The 17,142-nt window shown below is 65.9% G+C and overlaps 1 protein-coding gene across 2 annotated transcripts in view; it reads left to right on the forward strand.

Moving 5' to 3' along the window:
- Positions 1 to 5,567: 5,567 nt before the first annotated feature.
- Positions 5,568 to 17,142, forward strand: part of RARA (retinoic acid receptor alpha) — a 38,540-nt gene continuing 26,965 nt past the window's right edge. The window contains exon 1 of one of the 2 annotated variants that reach the window (XM_029075565.1): positions 5,568 to 5,661. The gene's annotated coding sequence lies outside the window, so the exon portion shown is untranslated. Of the gene's footprint in view, positions 5,662 to 15,307; positions 15,397 to 17,142 lie in introns of those variants that run through there. The other variant, XM_029075564.2, reaches the window with a different exon arrangement.

Here is a 17,142-nt window from a genome sequence, read left to right on the forward strand (position 1 = left end):
CCCCGTCCACTTCCGGCGACGGCTGCAGTCGGTCGGCCGTACTTACTGAGCGTTTACCGGGCGCAGAGCACTGTACTAAGCCCTTGGGAGAGCACCGTATGGCACTATAACCGACCCTTTTCGGGGAACGGGAGACCCATTCCCCCCACCCCCCACCCCTCCCGTCCCGCAGTGCTGGACCCCTGGGCCGTGGCGAGAGCCGGGAGGAGGCCACCGTGATCCGGGGGCGGCCCAGGTCTCGGGTCCCGCTTCTACTCCCGTGCCGAGGGTGAAGGGCCCGGGGCCCCGAGGGTTAACAGGCCCGATTGCGAGACCGTCCGCGGGCTGGCGGGAAGCAGAGCCGGAGCGGGATTGAGAACAGATGCGGGCCTCGATTGAAATGGCACTTTATTGGATGCTGCAGCCTTAAGAGACGTGACCGCCGTACGGTCTGTTTCCACACTGCGGGCAGCTGCTGTCTGTTCTGTGTCCACAGTAGGACGCGGCCCAAGAAAGAGCAGCCTCCCCACCGGCGTGGGGAACCGAGACGTTGGCGCCTTCCTCCCGGCGGCTCGGCCCCGCTCGGGAACAAGCGGCGGGGCCGCCGGGGCTCCCACGGATCCAAAACGCGCGGCTGCCCGCCGTCCTGGCGTCGGCAGAGCCGAAGGGGCTACCGGTGCCCCCCCCATTTGAAAATCGGGGCGACGGGGGCGGGGGTTAACGCCCCCCTCCGCTTCCACACCCACACACCGCCAGCCCTCTGTCGGTTTCTAGGTCACGGCTGCTCTTAAGGATCCAGCAGTTGGAACGGGGTCGGTTCCGTCAATGATGCGTGAAGCAGACTTCGTCCCGGCTTGGCTCTTCTCTAACTGTGCTGGCTTCGGCCGCCCTTGTGGGAGCGGCGTGATGTGTGTTTGTCAGGGAAGGCTTAAGTGGAGCTCAGACGGCCGCCCGCCCGGGGAGTGGGAGGATTGAGCAAGATGGTGTTCTTGGGCTTGCTTGCTCCCGCCACGGCGGCGGGGGCCGGAGAGCTATCGGGGAGCAGAGGCTCTCCGTCCCGGGTCCCCGCATAGGGGTTGGGCCGAGCCTCCCGCCCCCTCCTCCGAGGGGTTTCTGGACGCCGCTGCTACGCCGGTAGGCACGGGCTAGGTTGGTGTGAACCAGTTTCAGTCCCACGGCCACCACTTGGCATTTCTGGCTCGGGGAAGATTTAGCCTGCGGCCAGATAGCTGCGAGAGCGTGTGAGGTCGGGCAACCGGAGATCAAAAGTGGCGCCCGTCCCCCTTCTCTTAAGTTCCCTTCTAAGCCCTCCCCTCACTGGGGGCCACGGAGGGCCCAGTGGCCCGGCTCCTGGGCACCCATGCGAGGAAGCGCCCACGCATCCAGGACGGGGCCTGGGGCCGTTTAGCGGCCTGGCAGCCCCCGGGGGGTGAGGTGTCGCCGGCTGGCTCTTCCTGGACCCCCTCCAGAGGGGTCTCTGGGGGGTGCTGCCCCAGCTCCATGACTGTGGGCCCCTCGAGGGTCAGGGTCCCACCCGTAGGTGCCTTGGCAGCGCTTAGTACAGTGTACTAAGCACCCAAAAGTCTGCTCCTACCCGACCGCGGCGGGGCCTCGCGGCGGGCAGGGTCGTCTCTGCCCCCGCAGGGGGGTGGGGGGCACAAAGGCCGGCCCCTCCGTTCTTGGCCTCGTATAACGCGGCGGGGAGGAGGGGAGGGGAGCGCGGGCGGGCGCGATCTCCCTCCCCAAAAGCACTAATTGGGCTCTGAATCACCCTCGCCGCTTTTGATCTCTCCTCCGTTTCCCACACAGGCCCGAAGAGCTGGGTCAGCACTTTCCTCCTCACCGAGGGCCCCCCCACCCCCCTCGCCCAACGCGTTTTCTGCCTCCGCCGCTCTCCTAAGGTGCAGATAATGAAGATGCCGGGAGATAAAAAGTGGGGCTAATGGTGGGGGGCTTCTCCGGGTTGGGAGTGGGCCAGGCCCGAGGCGGGCGCCGGGCCAGCTGACTTCACAGCCCCGTTGCTGCTGCTGCCGCTGCCGCCCTAAATTCCCCCCAGCCCCTTCCCCCGGCCCGGCCGGGCTCGGCCCACCCCGGAGAGAAGGCGGCGGAGGCCTTGGCTGCAAGACAGGAAAATGGAGGCTCGGGGCCCGGGCGAGCTGGGAAAAGTCAGGTCAGGACTAACCGCCCGCCCGCCTGGGTTCTCCGCTCCGCCCAGGCCGAGCTGCCCCGGCCTGGTGGGCAGAAGGTCCAGCTCAGAGCTGCGCTCTCCCCCTCCGAGCCCCCTCCCCCGACTTCGCCCTTAACCGGGCCCCGCCGCTGCACCTTGAGAACAGTCCTGCCCAGAAGATCTGAGGATCTCCAAGCCCTTTTGTAAATATTCATTAGCCGGGCCCGGGCTCTATCATTAGCTGGTTTACAATGGGGGGGTGTTGTGTGTGTGTGTGACCCCGGCTCACCCCACTGCCCGCCCCCCTGCAGTGTGACCCCGGGCACGTCACTTCTCTGGGCCGCAGTTCCCTCGTCTGCAAAATGGGGATTGAGATGGCGAGCCTCACGTGGGACGGGGACTGTGTCCAAATTCAGTCATTCAGTGGTATTTATTGAGCGCTTACTATGTGCAGAGCACTGGACTGAGCGCTTGGAATGGACAGTTCGGCAACAGATAGAGACAATCCCTGCCCAACAACGGGCTCGCAGTCTAAACAAACTGACTTGCTTGTATCCACCTCAGCGCTTAGTACGGTGCCTGGCACGTAGTCAGAGCTTAAGAAATACCGCTATTATTATTATTATTATTACTATTATCGCAGGAGAGCCAAGGGATCTGTCTTCCCCTGCAGCCCCTGCTCCTTTTCCTCAGCTCTGGTGGGCGGGGGTGTCGCTGAAGAATATTTCTCTCCATCCTTACCTGCTCCCTTCTCTGCTCTCTCCCATGGGGTCCAACGCCCCCAGATCTCCTCCCTTTCTAATAATTGTGGCATTTGTTACTCTGGGCCACAGGTCGTACTAAACACTGCGGTAGATATGAGATAAGCAGGCTCACGTGGGGCTCACGTTCAAAATTGGAAGGAGAACAGGTATCGGATCCTCGTTTTGCAGATCAGGGAACGGAGGCACAGAGAAGTTAAGTGACTTGCCTGAGGTCACACAGCTGGCAACTCACAGAGCTGGATTCGAACTCGGTTCCTCTGACTCCCAGGGCCACACTCTTTCCACTAGGCCAGCTGCTTAAGACTGGGAGCCCCATGTGGGACAGGGCCTGTGTTCAATCTGATTATCTTGGATCCACCCCGGTGCTTCGAACAGTGCTTGGCACATAGTAAGTGTTTAACAAACACAAAAATAAGAATTATTGTTCCCAAGTGTGGCCTCGCTCTCCTGCTTTCTCCTTTAAGGCTAATCCTTAAGCCTGAAAAGCAGCTTGGGATAGTGGATAGAGCTCGGGCCTGAAAGCGAGGTCATGGGTTCTAATCCCCGCTCTGTCCCATGTCTGCTGTGTGACCTTGGGTAAGTCACTTCACTTCTCTGTGCCTCAGTTTCCTCAGCTGTAAAATGGGGATTGAGACCGTTAGCCCCACTTGGGACAGGGACTGTGTTCGACCTGATTTGTTTATATCTACCTCAGTGCTTAGTGCAGTACCTGAAACACGGTAAGAGCTTAACAAATACCATCATTATTATTATTTTTACAGGAGGGCCAAGGGATCTGTAAAAAAAAAAAAATTCCTCCCTCCTGAGGCCTGTCCTATGTGCTTTCTCCTTTAAGGCTAATCCTTAAGCCTTAAAGGAGCTTGGGGTAGTGGATAGAGCAGAGGACTGGCCTTCAGAAGGTCTTGGGTTCTAATCCCCGCTCTGCCACTGGTCTGCTGCCTTGGGCAAGTCCCTTCACTTCTCTGCACCTCAGTTTCCTCTTCTGTAAAACGGGGATTGAGACTGGGCCCCACGTGGGACAGGGACTGTGTCGGACCTGATTTGTTTCCATCCACCTCAGCGCTTAGTACAGTGCCTGGAACACAATAAGGGCTCGACAAATGCTATTACTATTAATAATAATGTTGTCATCTGAAGAGGCTGCGGCCTGTCACCGGGAGGTGGGGAGGGATGGGGATCTGGGCCTCTGTTTCCCCTTTAACCCACCAGGACTCAAGCAAGGCCCCCTTCAAGGGTTGGTAGGAATAGCTCCTCCTCTTCCTCCTCCTCCTCCTCCTCCTCTTCCTCCTCCCCCCCTCCCAAACAGAGCTGTCGGCTGTCCCGAGATGCCCCCTCCCCAATTCTTCCTCCTCTAGTTTACACTGTGCTGCACCACAGGGAGGAGCGAGGGGAAGAACAGGACCCCCCCCCTCCCTGAAAAGCAGGGGAGGGGGGGTGTCGCCCCATTTTGGCACCCAGGAGCAAACTTGCAGCCTGCTCCCCTCCCCTATGATGTCATGATGATTCAGAGGGTAGGTGAATGATGTCATGCCTACCGTTTAGCGGAAGGTCGTCTAGGATCCCCGGCAGCGGGTGGATTTGACCCCTCTTTTCTCCCCCGCCCCCTCACCCCTGGGTTCGGCGTCACTGCCTCTCCCCCGGGGGTCCTTGCTTGCGGCTTCAGCTGTCCGCCTTTGAAACGTGCCCCTTGCCCCCACCCCCTCACGCCCCCCACCCCCTCACGCCCCCCACCCCCTCCCCCCCTCCACCTCTGCCAACTGCCCCAGTCGCTCACCCTCCGAAGCAGTGCCAGGGCAGCAGCGGGGAAGCGCTGTGGCTCCTGCCCCCCAATTCTCCCCACCTCCCCCCGCTGCTCCTGCCCCTTCCTCCCCACGCCCCCTCCCCAGTCCCCCCTGCTCCTTCTCCACCCCCCACTCATCCTCCATTCCTCCTGCCCACTCCTCCAACCCCACCTTCTGCTCCTCTTGCCCCCTCTTCCATACCCACTCCCCCACCCCCCACGTGTACCCTCCCCTCCCCCCGCCCCCTCCCCTCCCCTCCCCCCCCCCCAACTCTAGGCTCCTCTCACTCCGTCTTCCACACTCACCCACCCTTCTCTCCTCCTCCAGGCCCCCTCCCCATTTTTCCTGCCCCCCCTCCAGGCTCCCCTCCCCATTCCCCCTGCCCCCCTCCCCATTCCTCCTGCCCCCCTCCTCCTGCCCCCTCCTCCTCCACCTTCCCCCCTCCCCATTCCTCCTGCCCCCTCCTCCTCCAGACCCCCTCCCCCTTCCTCCTGCCCCCTTCCTCCTCTTCCAGGCCCCCTCCCCATTCCTCCTGCCCCCCTTCTCCTCCAGGCCCCCCTCCCCATTCCCCCTGCCCCCGTCCTCCTCCTCTTCCAGGCCCCCTCCCCCTTTTCTCCTGCCCCCTCCTCCCCAGGGATGGGGGGCGGAGGGAGGTCTGAGGCCGTGACTCAACCTCCTCCGCCGTCTGCCGCCCCGGCCCGGCCCGGCCCCGTTGACCCCGGCGGGGGTGGGGGGGGGGGGAGGGGGGGAGAGAGGAGGAAGAAGTCGGCGGGCGCAGGGACCCGGCGGGGCGGAGGGCCCGGCGCCGCCCCCCGCCCCCCCGCTCCCCGCCCCTCCCCTCCCCCCTCCCCCCCCCTCCCCCCCCGCCCGCCGCCGCCGCCTCGGCCCCGGGACTTGGGGGAGCCCTGCCGGGACCAGCCAGGGCTTCCCCGCAGCCGCAGGCCCCGCGGGCCCCGCAGGCCCCCGGCAGGTACGTGCAAGCCCCCACCCAAGCCCCTCCGGGGGCACCCACCCAACTCCCATCCCGCCCGCACAGACACGGACACACACACACACACACACACAAACCCCCCCCCCAGCCCCCCGCCTGGCAGCCCCCCGCACCAGGGGACGGGCGGGAAAGGAGAAAGTTGGGTGGGGGGCGTGAAGGGGGGCGAGGGTTGGCGCCAGGCCAGCTGGGTGTCCGGCCTCCCCTCATGTATATCCCCCCGTGGGTGTCCCTCCTCCCCTGGTGTCCGGCCCGTCCCCGGGTGTCCCGTCCCCCCGTGGGTGTCCGTCCTCCCCCCATCTGTGTCCTCCCGTGGGTGTCCGTCCTCCCCGCATGTATGATCTCCCGGGGGTGTCCCTGCTCCCCTGGTGTCCGGCCCGTCCCCCCCCCGGGTGTCCCGTCCCCCCTTGATGTATGTCCTCCCCGGGTGTCCGGCCCCTCCCCGGGTGTCCCGTCCCCCCGTGGGTGTCCATCCTCCCCTATGTATGTCCCCCCGTGAGTGTCCGTCCTCCCTCCCCTCATGTATGTCCCCCGGTGGGTGTCCGTCCTCCCCTCGTGTATGTCCTCCCGTGGGTGTCCGTCCTCCCCTCGTGTATGTCCCGCCGTGGGGGTCCGTCCTCTCCTCGTGCCCCCCGCTCCCCCTCCTCCGCCCCCTCCCCCGCCAATCCCCCCGGGGCGAGGGGCACCAGACGAAGGAGGCCGAGCCCGGCTCAGCCCTCCGGCCCCCCGGGACTCTGCCCCCGGGAAGGCCGGTGCCATCTGGTCCGAAGGGCAGGGGCGGGGACGGGGTGGGGGGAAGGTCCGGGAGTCCGGCCTCCCGGCTCTCCCGGTAGATTCGGCTTGCCCAGCCGGGGCGGATGTATCCAAGTGTGGGACTGGGGGGACACACGTGTGTTTCTGTGAATGGATTTGGCCCGCTCCCGCCCCTTCTGCCAACGCGTGTGTTTTAAGTGTGTGGCCGAGGGCTCGTCTACGGATCGGGGTCCCGGGTTTTCTCTTTTGGGAGGTGGCCGAGCGGGTCCACGTATGTGTTCCGGTGAGCGGGTCGGGGTGGCCCTGTGACGGAGTGGGTAACCGAGGGTATCGGTTATGCCTCGGTGGGTCTGAGGATGCCTGATCCCGTGTGTGCCCATTTCACTTTGGGAGAGTGTGTGTGTGTGTGTGTGTGTGTGTGTATCTCTGTGAGTCGGTGTCTGTGTTTTTGTTTTTCTGTTACCGTGTGTGTGTGTGTGTGTGTGTTTCCTGGGCCTCCTTCCATTCCCCACCCCGCGATGCCCATCTGGGGCATCTGGGGCAAGGAGCCTGAAACCCCGCGCCTCCCCACCCCCAGCTCCCGGCCGGCGGGAGGGCAGAACGGGCTCAGAGGCCGGGGTGGTCTCCCCTCCGCCTTGGGTGCCCCCTCCCTCTCGTCCGCGGGTCTTCCCCATCCCTTGGCCTGGTCCCCGGTGCCCCGGCCGGCCTCCTCCGTGCCAGCGGAGCGGGCGTTGACTCAAATCAGACCCGACGGCTCTCGCACACACCAGCCAGCCTAGGGAGGAAGCGGGCCAGAGGATGGTGCCCCCCCGGGCAGCTGGTGAGGGGGGCCCGAGGGCAAGGAATGAGGGACGGCTGCCTGGACTCCTACCTCCAGGCCTCTTCTGCAGTCTAGGGAGGGTTGGACCCCGGGCGTCCTGTGCTCCAGCCCCTGTCTTTGCCCACCCAGGGCCCCCGGCAGGGGTGGACAGGAGGATTTTGAGGCGATAATAATAATAATTATGGTATTTGTTAAGCGCCTACTGTGTGCCAGGCACTGTACTAAGCGCTGGGACTGATACAAGATATGAGTGCCTGTCTTTTCTTCCAAATGTGTGTCTGTAGGTCTGTTGATGGGCGTATCTGTTTCCAAGGGTTTGAGGGTCTTTCCATAGACCCTCATGGAAGCAGCGTGTCCCAGGGGCAAGAGCACGGGCTTGGGAGTCAGAATTCTAATCCCCTCCCCGCCACTTGTCTGCTGTGTGACCTTGAGCCAGTCGCTTCCCTTCTCTGAGCCTCAGTTCCCTCATCTGTAAAATGGGGACTAGGACTGGGAGCCCCAGGTGGGACAGGGTCCAAACTGATCACCTCGGTGGTGCCCCAGAGCTTAGAACGGTGCTTAGCAGATAGTAAGTGCTTAACAAATACCATTATTATTATTATTTGCATGACTGTATGTGATGGAGAGTCTTGTTGTGTCTGCATTTTTGTGTGTAGCTATATCAGCGTGTGGTTGAGTGGGACTGCCTGGTTGTGTGTCCGTCCGTCTGAGGACGCTAGACTTGTAATCTCCTTGAGAACCGGGAACGGGTCTGTTTACTCTGTCGTCCATTCCCAAGCTCTTAGTACAGTGCTCTGCACAGAGTAGGTCCTTTATAAATGTTATCGATTGAGCGATCCATCTCTGTGTATTTTCCTCCTTTTGGGGTGTTTCTCTCTCAGACCCCCTTGGGTCTGGAGCCCGGGGCTGCTCGGAACTCGGATGAGGCTCCGATGAGGGTCCGGGCGGGCAGTGGGGGCGGCCACCGGTTCGGGGGTGCGGGTGGACAGTGGTCCCCTGATTGGGATGTGGGACACCCCCTGGGCCCAGGGGCTCACTCTTTATTGGAACCGTGAGCGGCACGTTAGCCGTGGACTGGAGGGGGGCTCCCCCGCTTTGCCCCCAACAGGGGCACCCGGAGGCCACGCTGGCACTTCCCACCTGGGAAAGGACAGTCCCCCTGCCCCCCTCCCGTGCAGACAGTATCCTCTTCTGCCCAGCCACCCACAGGATGAGGGGGCACCGGGAGAGGCATATGGAAGGTGGGGTGGGGGTGGCGGGAGGCACCAGTGGCTATTTTTAGTTGGCTCGTCCCTTGGCAGGAGAGAGACGTGCAGAGAGGCACGGGCAAGCTCAGTGATGTGGAGCCGGGGAAACGGGGGGGGGGTGGACGGGGGGCGCCATGGGGGGGATGGGGAGGAGGTGAGGAAGGGGTAGGGAGGGGCTGGAGGTATAACGATGGAGGGACCAGAGGGGCTGCCAACTGCGGGGGGTCTGTCTGGGCTGTGGGGGTGGAGCGATCAGGAGGAGAGTGGTGGGGGAGGGTATTTGGGTTGGGGGTCTCCAGCTGGGCCTGGGAGATTCCTTAATTTCCTTTCCCTTTCCCCAGGGTCTCTGGCAGGATCAGACCCTCAGGGAGGTGACCCCCCGCCCACCTCCCCGGGCCTCCTAAGGCAGGGCCCGCGGGGGGTGGGGTGGGGGGCGCAGGGAAGCCTGGCATTGGGTCAGACTGGCACCTCCCGGCGCTGAGTCGGAGGAGGATTTTCCTCTCATTCACGCACACGAGGGGGAGGGGTCCAGTGGCCCAGCCAGTCTGCCCCCCCCCCCACCTCCCCCTCCAACCTTTTCCTACATGTATGTGCACCTCAGGCATAAGCATGCACCTGTGTGGTCTTGTGTGTAAGTGGGTGCAGATGCACGGGCATGTATGTCACCGTGCATGTGTGTGTGTGTGTGTGTGTGTGTGTGCCAGCCTGGCCCCTCCCCCACCCCCAACTCCCCCCTCCCCAGCTCTCTCTCCTCATTCGGCCCCCTGGCGCTCGCCCAGTGGGCCGAGGCTCCTGGCGGGGGAGAGGGGAGGGGAAGGAAGGGGAGAGGAGGGGAGGGGGCCCACATCCTCCTGAGCTCCTGGTCCGCCCCTCCCCCTCGGTGGAGATGGGAAGCCCCCCACCCCACGTCCCCCCCAGCTCTTCCAAGCCTGGTCTGCACGCCCCCCTCCCGCCGGCTGCGCTCAGGGGCCTCGTCCCTCCCACTCCCCTGCCCGGGTCTCCGGGGGGAGCGAATATGGGGTGGGGGGGGGGCCGCGATTTGTCATGTCCCCCCTCCCCTTCCCCGCCCCCGGCGCCCCGCTCTGCCGCAGTGCGTGAGAAATCGATAGCGCGGATGCGATCGCCGCCGCCGCCGGCCGGTCCCGCGCCGGGGACTCCCTTTTGGGGGTGGGGAGGGAAGGCCCGCAGCCCGCCCCATCCCTGAGCCTTCCCCACTCCCACCCCCCTTAAGGTTGGGGAGGGGGTCTGAGCCGTGGTATCGTAGTGTCTCTCCGGTGCGTCTCTGTGTCTGTGTTTCTGAGTCTCTGTCCTCGATTTGCCCGTCTCTCTGTCCCTGGGGACGTCCCCGTCCAGTCGCCTCTGTGCTTCCGTGTCTCTCTCTGTCCTGTTATCTCTGAATCTCCGCCCGGTCTGTGTCTGTGCTCCTGTCTTTGGCCTCCCTCCAGGTACCGTCTTTCTGGTTGTGCCCCTCTGTGCGTCTTTGTATGCCCGTGCCTCGCTGTGGGTCTCTGTGCCCCCGCTTGGGGGTCTGTGGGTCTGGGTGTCTTTGTGTGGCTCCGTTTGTCTCTGAGGGCCCCGGGTTACACCGTGGCCCTAAAACACTGGAGAAGCTTCAAGGCTGGGCAGGCTGTGTGCGTGTGTGGTGTGTGTGGGGGGGTGCATCCTGTACGAGGGGGCATTTCCGGCTTTGTGAGGTGGGCGAGAGGCAGCGCGCCTGGTGGGGGATCGGCAGGCCCCGAGGGAGGTGGGGTGCACGGGATTTAGTTACCGCCGGAGAGCCCCCCTCTGCGCCCCTCCCCGCCGCCCCCAGCCGCCTGATCCCGGTAACCCAATCCCACTCCCTCCTTGCCTGCCAACTTCGACAGCTGCTGGCGGGAGCCTTGCCGGGGAAGGGCGGAGGGGGGCAGAGGGCCTGAGGGGGAGAGCAGGGAGCAGGGGGGGAGAGCTGGGGGCCAAAGGGCCTGTTGGGGGAACAGGGGTGGGGGGCCAGAGAGACCTCGGCCAGCAGCAGAGGAGCTGAGGGGCCAAAATCCTTTCGGGGAGACCCCAGGTAGTGAGTCGGTGGGTCGAGGGCCCTTGGCGAGGGAGAGGAGAGCTGAGGGTAGGGGGCCTGATAGGGGAGCAGGGGGAGAGTGGTGTGGGGGATAGGAGGTCCATGGGGGCTCAGGGATTGTGAAGGAGCAAGGGGAGGGCTGGGGGGGGCGCAAGGCCTGTGAGGGGGCAGAGGGATAGCTGGGAAGGCAGAGGACCTGTGAGAGAGTAGGAAAAGAGTTGGAATAGCGAACCCATGGGGGAGTAGGAGGAGAGCTGAGGGTAGAGGGCCTGTGAGGGGGGCAGAGGGAGAACCGGGGGCCGGAGGGCCCATGAGTGGGCAAGAGGAAAGCTGAGGGGACAGAGTCAGGGGAAGGGCTGGGGCGGGCAGGGGGACCATCAAAGAGAGGGGGAAGCTGGGGCACAGAAGGCTGAGAGAGGGCAGAGGAAAGCTAGGGGATGGAGGGCCTGTGAGAGGTCTGATGGTGGGGCAGCGGGCCTGAGAAGGGTGCAGGGGAAGAGCTGGGGGCCAGAGAGCCTGTTGGGGAGGAGGGGAAGAGTTTAGAGGCAAAGGCCTCATGAGAGAACATGGGGAGAGCTGGTGGGCGGAGGGCCTGTGGGGGAGTCGGGGGGACTTTGGGGCAGAGGACCCGTCGGAGCAGGGGGTGAGCTGGGGGGCAGAAGGCCCTTTGGGAAGCAGAGGGAAAGCTGGCGGGCAGAGGGGCCTTCAGGGAGGGCAGGTGGAGAGCTGGAGGATGCAGAGGGCTTGTGGGGGAAGCAGGAAGAGAGCTGGAGGGCAGAGGGACGGTGCGAGACAGACAGAGAGAGCTGGGGGCCAGGGTCCTATGAGAAAGCAGGGGGAGAGCCGCCGGGCAGAAGGGCTGTGAAGGAGCAGGGGGAGAATTGAGGGATGCTGAGGGCTTGTCGGGGAAGCAGGGGGTGAGGTGAGGTGAGAGGCAGAGGATGTGTGATGGAGCAGGGGAGCTGTGGGAGGCAGAAGGTGAGCTGGGGACAGAGGGCCTCTGTGGGGCAGAGGGAGAGCCGGGGAAGACTGTGGCTGTCGGGGTGAGAGTTGCGGGACAGAAGGCCCACGGCGGGCCAGTGGGAAAGCTGGTGGGCAGAAGGCCTGCAGAAGAAGAGCTGTGGGCAGAGGGGTTGTAGGGGAGGCAGGGAGAGAGCGTGGAAGCAGAAGGCCCCTGGGGAAAAAGGAGAGCTGGGAAGGGGGGGGGGCCTGTGGCGGGCAGGGGAAGAACTGGGAGCAGAGGGTTTGCAGAGGGAGAGCTAGGAAGGAGGGAGCCTGTGGGGACAGAAGAGAGCTAGGAAGGCAGAGCGCCTGTGAGGGGTCTGGGGAGGGGCAGTTGGCCTGAGAGAGGGCAGGGGGAGAACTGGGGGGCAGGGAGAGAGTCGAGGGGACAGAGCCCGTGGGGAAAGCAGGGGGAGAGTGCGAGGGATCAGTGCGGGGGGCTGGAGGGGCAGAGGATCCATCGGGGAGGGGGCAGACTTGGGGGGCAGAGGGCCTGAGAAGGGGCAGGGAGAAGGGTGGGGGGTGGAGGGCCCGTGAGGGGTCGGGGTGGGGGGCAGAAGGCCTGAGAAGGGGCAGGGGGAGAGCTGGGGAGTGGAGGGCTTGGTCGGAGGGCAGGAGGCCTCAGAGGGGCAGGGGGAGAGCTGGGAGGCAGAGGGCCCATGAGAGTGGGAAAAGGGAGAGCGGGGCGGGTAGAGGGGCTGTGGCAGATGGGGGAGGGACTGGGGGTAGAGGAGGAGAGCTAGGAAGCAGAGGGTCCGTGGAGGACAGAGGGGAGCTGGGAAGGAAGAGGGGCTGTGGTGGGCAAGGGGAAGAGTAGCGGCACAGAGGGAGAGCTAGGAAGCAGGGGAGTTGTGGAGGACAGAGGAGAGCTGGAAAGGCGGAGGTCCCGTGGCAGGCAGGGGAAGAGTCGGGGGGCAGAGCACCTGCGGGGGTAGGGGCAGAGCTGGGGGGCAGTGGGGCCCGCAGGGGAGAGGCTGTCAGGACCTGCTGTGTTGGAGCCGAGTCCCGGGCCCAACTTGGGTGGCATGCAGGAGTGGAGCTGGCGGATGCCGGGCGGGGGGGGGGAATGCTGCAGGGGCACCCTCACCCCTTGCCCACACCCACAGGGGTGGGCAGTTTGCCCACCGAGAGGTGTGTGTGTGTGTTTTGCGGGCGGGGGGGGGCGGGAGGTGTCTGAGTGCCACCTTCAGCCCTGGCAGAGGACGGGAGCGGGTTGAACTGGGGACTGTGTCTGGCAATGAGGTGGGCAGGACCACGTGGGGTGTCTCCTTTCCCTTGGCAGCGCCCCGGGGCAGCGGAGCCCCCGGTGACTCAGTGGCCTGTGTCCCGCAGCGGGCCGGTGGCCAGGCTCTGCTCCTCGCTCCCAGCAGGTGATTCACCACGCTGGCATCTCCCCCGGAAGCAGCTGAGTCACCGTGCCCACTGGGTGGCGAGTGCCCTGTTTGGGGGCTGGAAGGTTATTCCCCCCACCCCCTCCCTCCTCCTCCTCTCTCCCGCCTTGCCCTCCCTCCTCTGCTCCGGTGCCTGCTCTCCGCTTGCCCGCTTCCCTTCGGGCCTGCGGGCATGGGAGGAGGCATAAACCGGATGGCAACGTGGGGTGACGGGGACTAGAAAAATGGGTGCCTCGAGCGGGTTGGGAGTGAGCGGGGGCACCACGGGGGAGCACCTGAGGAAGGACAAGCCGGCCCGAGTCGTCGGCGTCGCGGTCGCCCTGCCCGGTCCATCCCTCCCCCCCCCCCGGGCCCACCCCGGGCCGCCCCCAGGACGGGCCGGAGACACACGAGGGGCTTCCTCGGGGGGGGGTCCCCGTCCCCGCTTCTCGCCCTTCCGGGCGCGTCCGTCTGCCGGTGTCTCCGTCTCCCCAGGGCCGCTCCCTCGAATTTGGGCCTGGAATCCGGCCCCGGATGGGGGGCGGGGGCGAGGGGGGCCGTTTCCTTTCTGGCAGAGCCCCGCGTGGGGAAGGGGGGATGAGGGGGAGGAGGAGGGGGGGCATCCCCGCAGCTGGAGTTCAGCTGCTTCTGGAAAACAGGCCGCCGGGGGAGGGGGAAGGCCCGGCGCTTAGGGTTGGGGGAGCGGGGCTGTGGAGCTGCCGGAGACCCCCTTGCCTGGGTTCCCTCAAGAGGGTCCGTGTCGGGGAGGAGGGGGCGCAGAGTGTCAGCCCGTGGTTGTGTTTGTGTCCCCCTCTATACCGCCAGTGTGTGTATGTGGGGGGGCGGCGGCGGGGGCATCGGCTCTGGTTTCCGTCCGGGGGCTTGGGGCGAGCTGTGGGGGGGGATCTGCAGATAGGTTCATTCATTCATTCAATCGTATTTATTAAGAGCTTACTGGGCGGAGCGCTGTACTAAGCGCTTGGGAAGGTACAATACAATAAAGAGGGACAATCCCTGCCTCCAAGGAGCTGAGGGTGGCGGGGAGAAGACGGACAGGAGTACAAGTAGGTGAGCTCCACCGTCTCCCGACCTCCACCGCGAGGGAGGGCCGGGCCCAAAGCCCCTCCGGGCCCAGATGGGAGAGGAGCGGGACCCCGGAGGCCCCACCCGCCAGCTCGGGGCGGGGGGCGTCCCGCAGGACGGGGGCTTTCTCGGGGCGGGGGGGGGTGGGTCGGTCTGGCATTTTGGGGCACCGTGCGGGGAGTTGTGCGTATGTGTGTGTGTGTGTGCAGGCCCACCTCTGGGTGCAGAGGTGTTACCCGGGGAAGGGGGTGTCCTCGTGTCTGCCCCGTCGCGTGTGCGAGGTGTGCGCGTGACCTCCCGCGGGTGGGCAGCTCCCCCCTCCTCCGGGAGGGGGGTCCCGGGGGGGCGTGGGGGACGGGGGGGCTAGGGGGCGAAGGGGTTAAGGCCACATCTGGGAGCGCTTGGCGCATTCCTGCGCGCTGACCGCATGTTTGCCGCCGCCGTCGTCGTCGCGCTCGGCCCGCCCGGGGCCCGGCGGACGAGGAGGAGGAGGAAGACGACGGCCGGCGGCCCCCCGTCCCGTCCCGCGACGCCCCCGACCCCCTCGGCGCGGCCGGGCCGCCGGGCGCTCGGGTCCCACGGCCCCGTGGGTGACACGGAGAAGCGCCCTGCGGCCAGGGACTCCAGAGTCTCTGGGGAAACCGAGGCCCGCTTCTGCTAGGCCTCGGAAGAGGCAAGAGGCCCGGGGAGGGTGGGGAGGGTGGGGAGGCCTCCCCTCTCCCCCTCTCCCCCTCTCCCCCTTTCCCCCTCTCCCCCTCTCCCCCTTTCCCGCTCTCCCTCTCCGCACCTCCAGCCCCTCCCTCGACCCCTGCTGCGGTTCGCCCGGCTTCCCGCCTCTGCGGGGCAGCGTGCGTGTGCTCCTCGAGGCGCGCACGCGTGCACACGGGGCCTGGTTGCGGGTCCAAGGGCGGTTGCGGGTCCGCGGGCCGTTGCGGGTCCGCGGACTGGCGTCCCGCGGGACGGGCACGTGGGCGTCGGGGGTGGGAGTGCGCGCGCGTGGGTCTGGGGGGGGGGGGAACCCACCCCGGTTCCCACGCCTCCCCACCCTTCCTCCTCCCCGGGCCGCGCGGCCCCTTTAAGAGGCGGCCCCCTCCCGGCCCCGCCCCCGCTCGCGGATTGGCCGGGCGCTCCTGGAGCCGCGCCCCTCCCGCGGACGCGGATTGGCCGGACGCGGCGGGCCCCGCCCCCCGCCGGCGGGGATTGGCGGAGCGCGGGGAGGGAGGAGCCCCGCCCCCTCCCGGGCCGCGCGCCCGCCCGCCCGCCCGCCCTCCCGCGCGCCCGGGCTCAGTGTAAAGTTTCATGGCAGGCACATGACGCGCCATGGCCGCGGCTTTCTCCCCCCGACGCTGAGCCCCGGCGCCGAATCCGCACCCAGACCCGCCCCCGCAGGTAACAGCGCGCGCCCCTGCCTCCCCTCCCCCCCCCTCCTCCATCCCGGGGACTTTTTCCGCGCCCTCCCGCTTGGGCTCCACCTCCTCCATTCGATGCTAGCGATGGAGCGCTTACTACGTGCGGAGCGCTGGACTGAGCGCCGGGAATGGACGGTTGGGCCGCAGGGAGGGACCAGCCCCACCTCCTCCCCACCCCCACCCTGAGGGAGGGGAGGGCCGGGCCCAAAGCCCCCCCCCCCCCCCCGGGCCCAGGGAGGAGAGGACAGGGACCCCGGAGGCCCCACCTGCCGGCTCGGGGTTGGGGGGGGCCCGCAGAGCAGGGGGGTCCCGGGGGGGGGGGGTCGGTCTGGTATTCGGGGGCACCGTGCAGGGGGTTGTGTGTGTGTGTGTGTGTGTGTGCATGCCCGCCCCTGGGTGCGGGGGTGTTTCCTGGGGAGGGGGTGTCTGTGCCCTCCCCTCTGGGGCTGGGCGCCTCTGGGTGCTCTTATGTCTGCCCTGTTGTGTGTCTGTGTGTGATGTGTGTGTGATGTGTGTGTGATGTGTGTGTGTGTGCATGCCCGCCTCTGGGTGTGGGGGTGTTCCCCGGGGAGGGAGTGTCTTTGCCCTCCTCTCTGGGGCTGGCCGTCTTTGGGTGCCCTTATGTCTGCCCCGTTGTGTGTCTGTGTGTGTGATGTGTGTGTGTGGTGTGTGTGTGTGATGTGTGTGTGTGCATGCTTCTGGGCGCGGGGGTGTTTCCCGGGGAGGGGGTGACTGTGCCCTCCCCTCTGGGGCTGGCCGCCTTTGGGTGCCCTTATGTCTGCCCCGTTGTGTGTCTGTGTGTGATGTGTGTGTGTGTGTGTGCATGCTTCTGGGCGCGGGGGTGTTTCCCGGGGAGGGGGTGACTGTGCCCTCCCCTCTGGGGCTGGCCGCCTTTGGGTGCCCTTATGTCTGCCCCGTTGTGTGTCTGTGTGTGATGTGTGTGTGTGTGTGTGATGTGTGTGTGTGCATGCCCGCCTCTGGATGCGGGGGTGTTCCCGGGGAGGGGGTGTCTGTGCCCTCCCCTCTGGGGCTGGCCGCCTTTGGGTGCCCTTATGTCTGCCCCGTTGTGTGTCTGTGTGTGATGTGTGTGTGTGATGTGTGTGTGCGGGGGTGTTCCCCGAGGAGGGGTTGTCTGTGCCCTCCCCTCTGGGGCTAGGTGCCTTTGGGTGCCCTTATGTCTGCCCCGTTGTGTATGTGTGTGATTGCGTGTGATGTGTGTGTGTGTGTGTGTGTGCATGCCCGCCTCTGGGTACGGGGGTGTTCCCCGGGGAAGGGGTGGCTGTGCCCTCCCCTCTGGGGCTGGCCGCCTCCGGGTGCCCTCATGTCTGCCCCGTTGTGTATGTGTGTGATTGCGTGTGATGTGTGTGTGTGTGCATGCCCGCCTCTGGGTACGGGGGTGTTCCCCGGGGAAAGGGTGTCTGTGCCCTCCCCTCTGGGGCTGGCCGCCTCCGGGTGCCCTCATGTCTGCCCCGCTGTGTGGGTGTCTCTGGGTGGATGGTGATATGCGGGCGTGTGGGGGTTGGCTTGGGGTGGCTGCTACCTGCGTGCCTCTCTGGGTCCGCGTGTTTGTGTGGGTGGCTTTATGTGGGCCTCTCTCTGGCGAAGGATCTGTGGGGATGGCTCGGTGTGGGCCTGGCTGTGGGTCCGGGTAGCGGTGGGGGTGGCTACGCGGGTGTCTGTGGGTTGGCGTGGGGAGTTGTATGGGTGTCTGTGTGTTGGCCGGGGT

The sequence above is a fragment of the Ornithorhynchus anatinus genome, chromosome 11 (genome assembly GCF_004115215.2).
Source record: "Ornithorhynchus anatinus isolate Pmale09 chromosome 11, mOrnAna1.pri.v4, whole genome shotgun sequence".
Taxonomy (NCBI): domain Eukaryota; kingdom Metazoa; phylum Chordata; class Mammalia; order Monotremata; family Ornithorhynchidae; genus Ornithorhynchus; species Ornithorhynchus anatinus.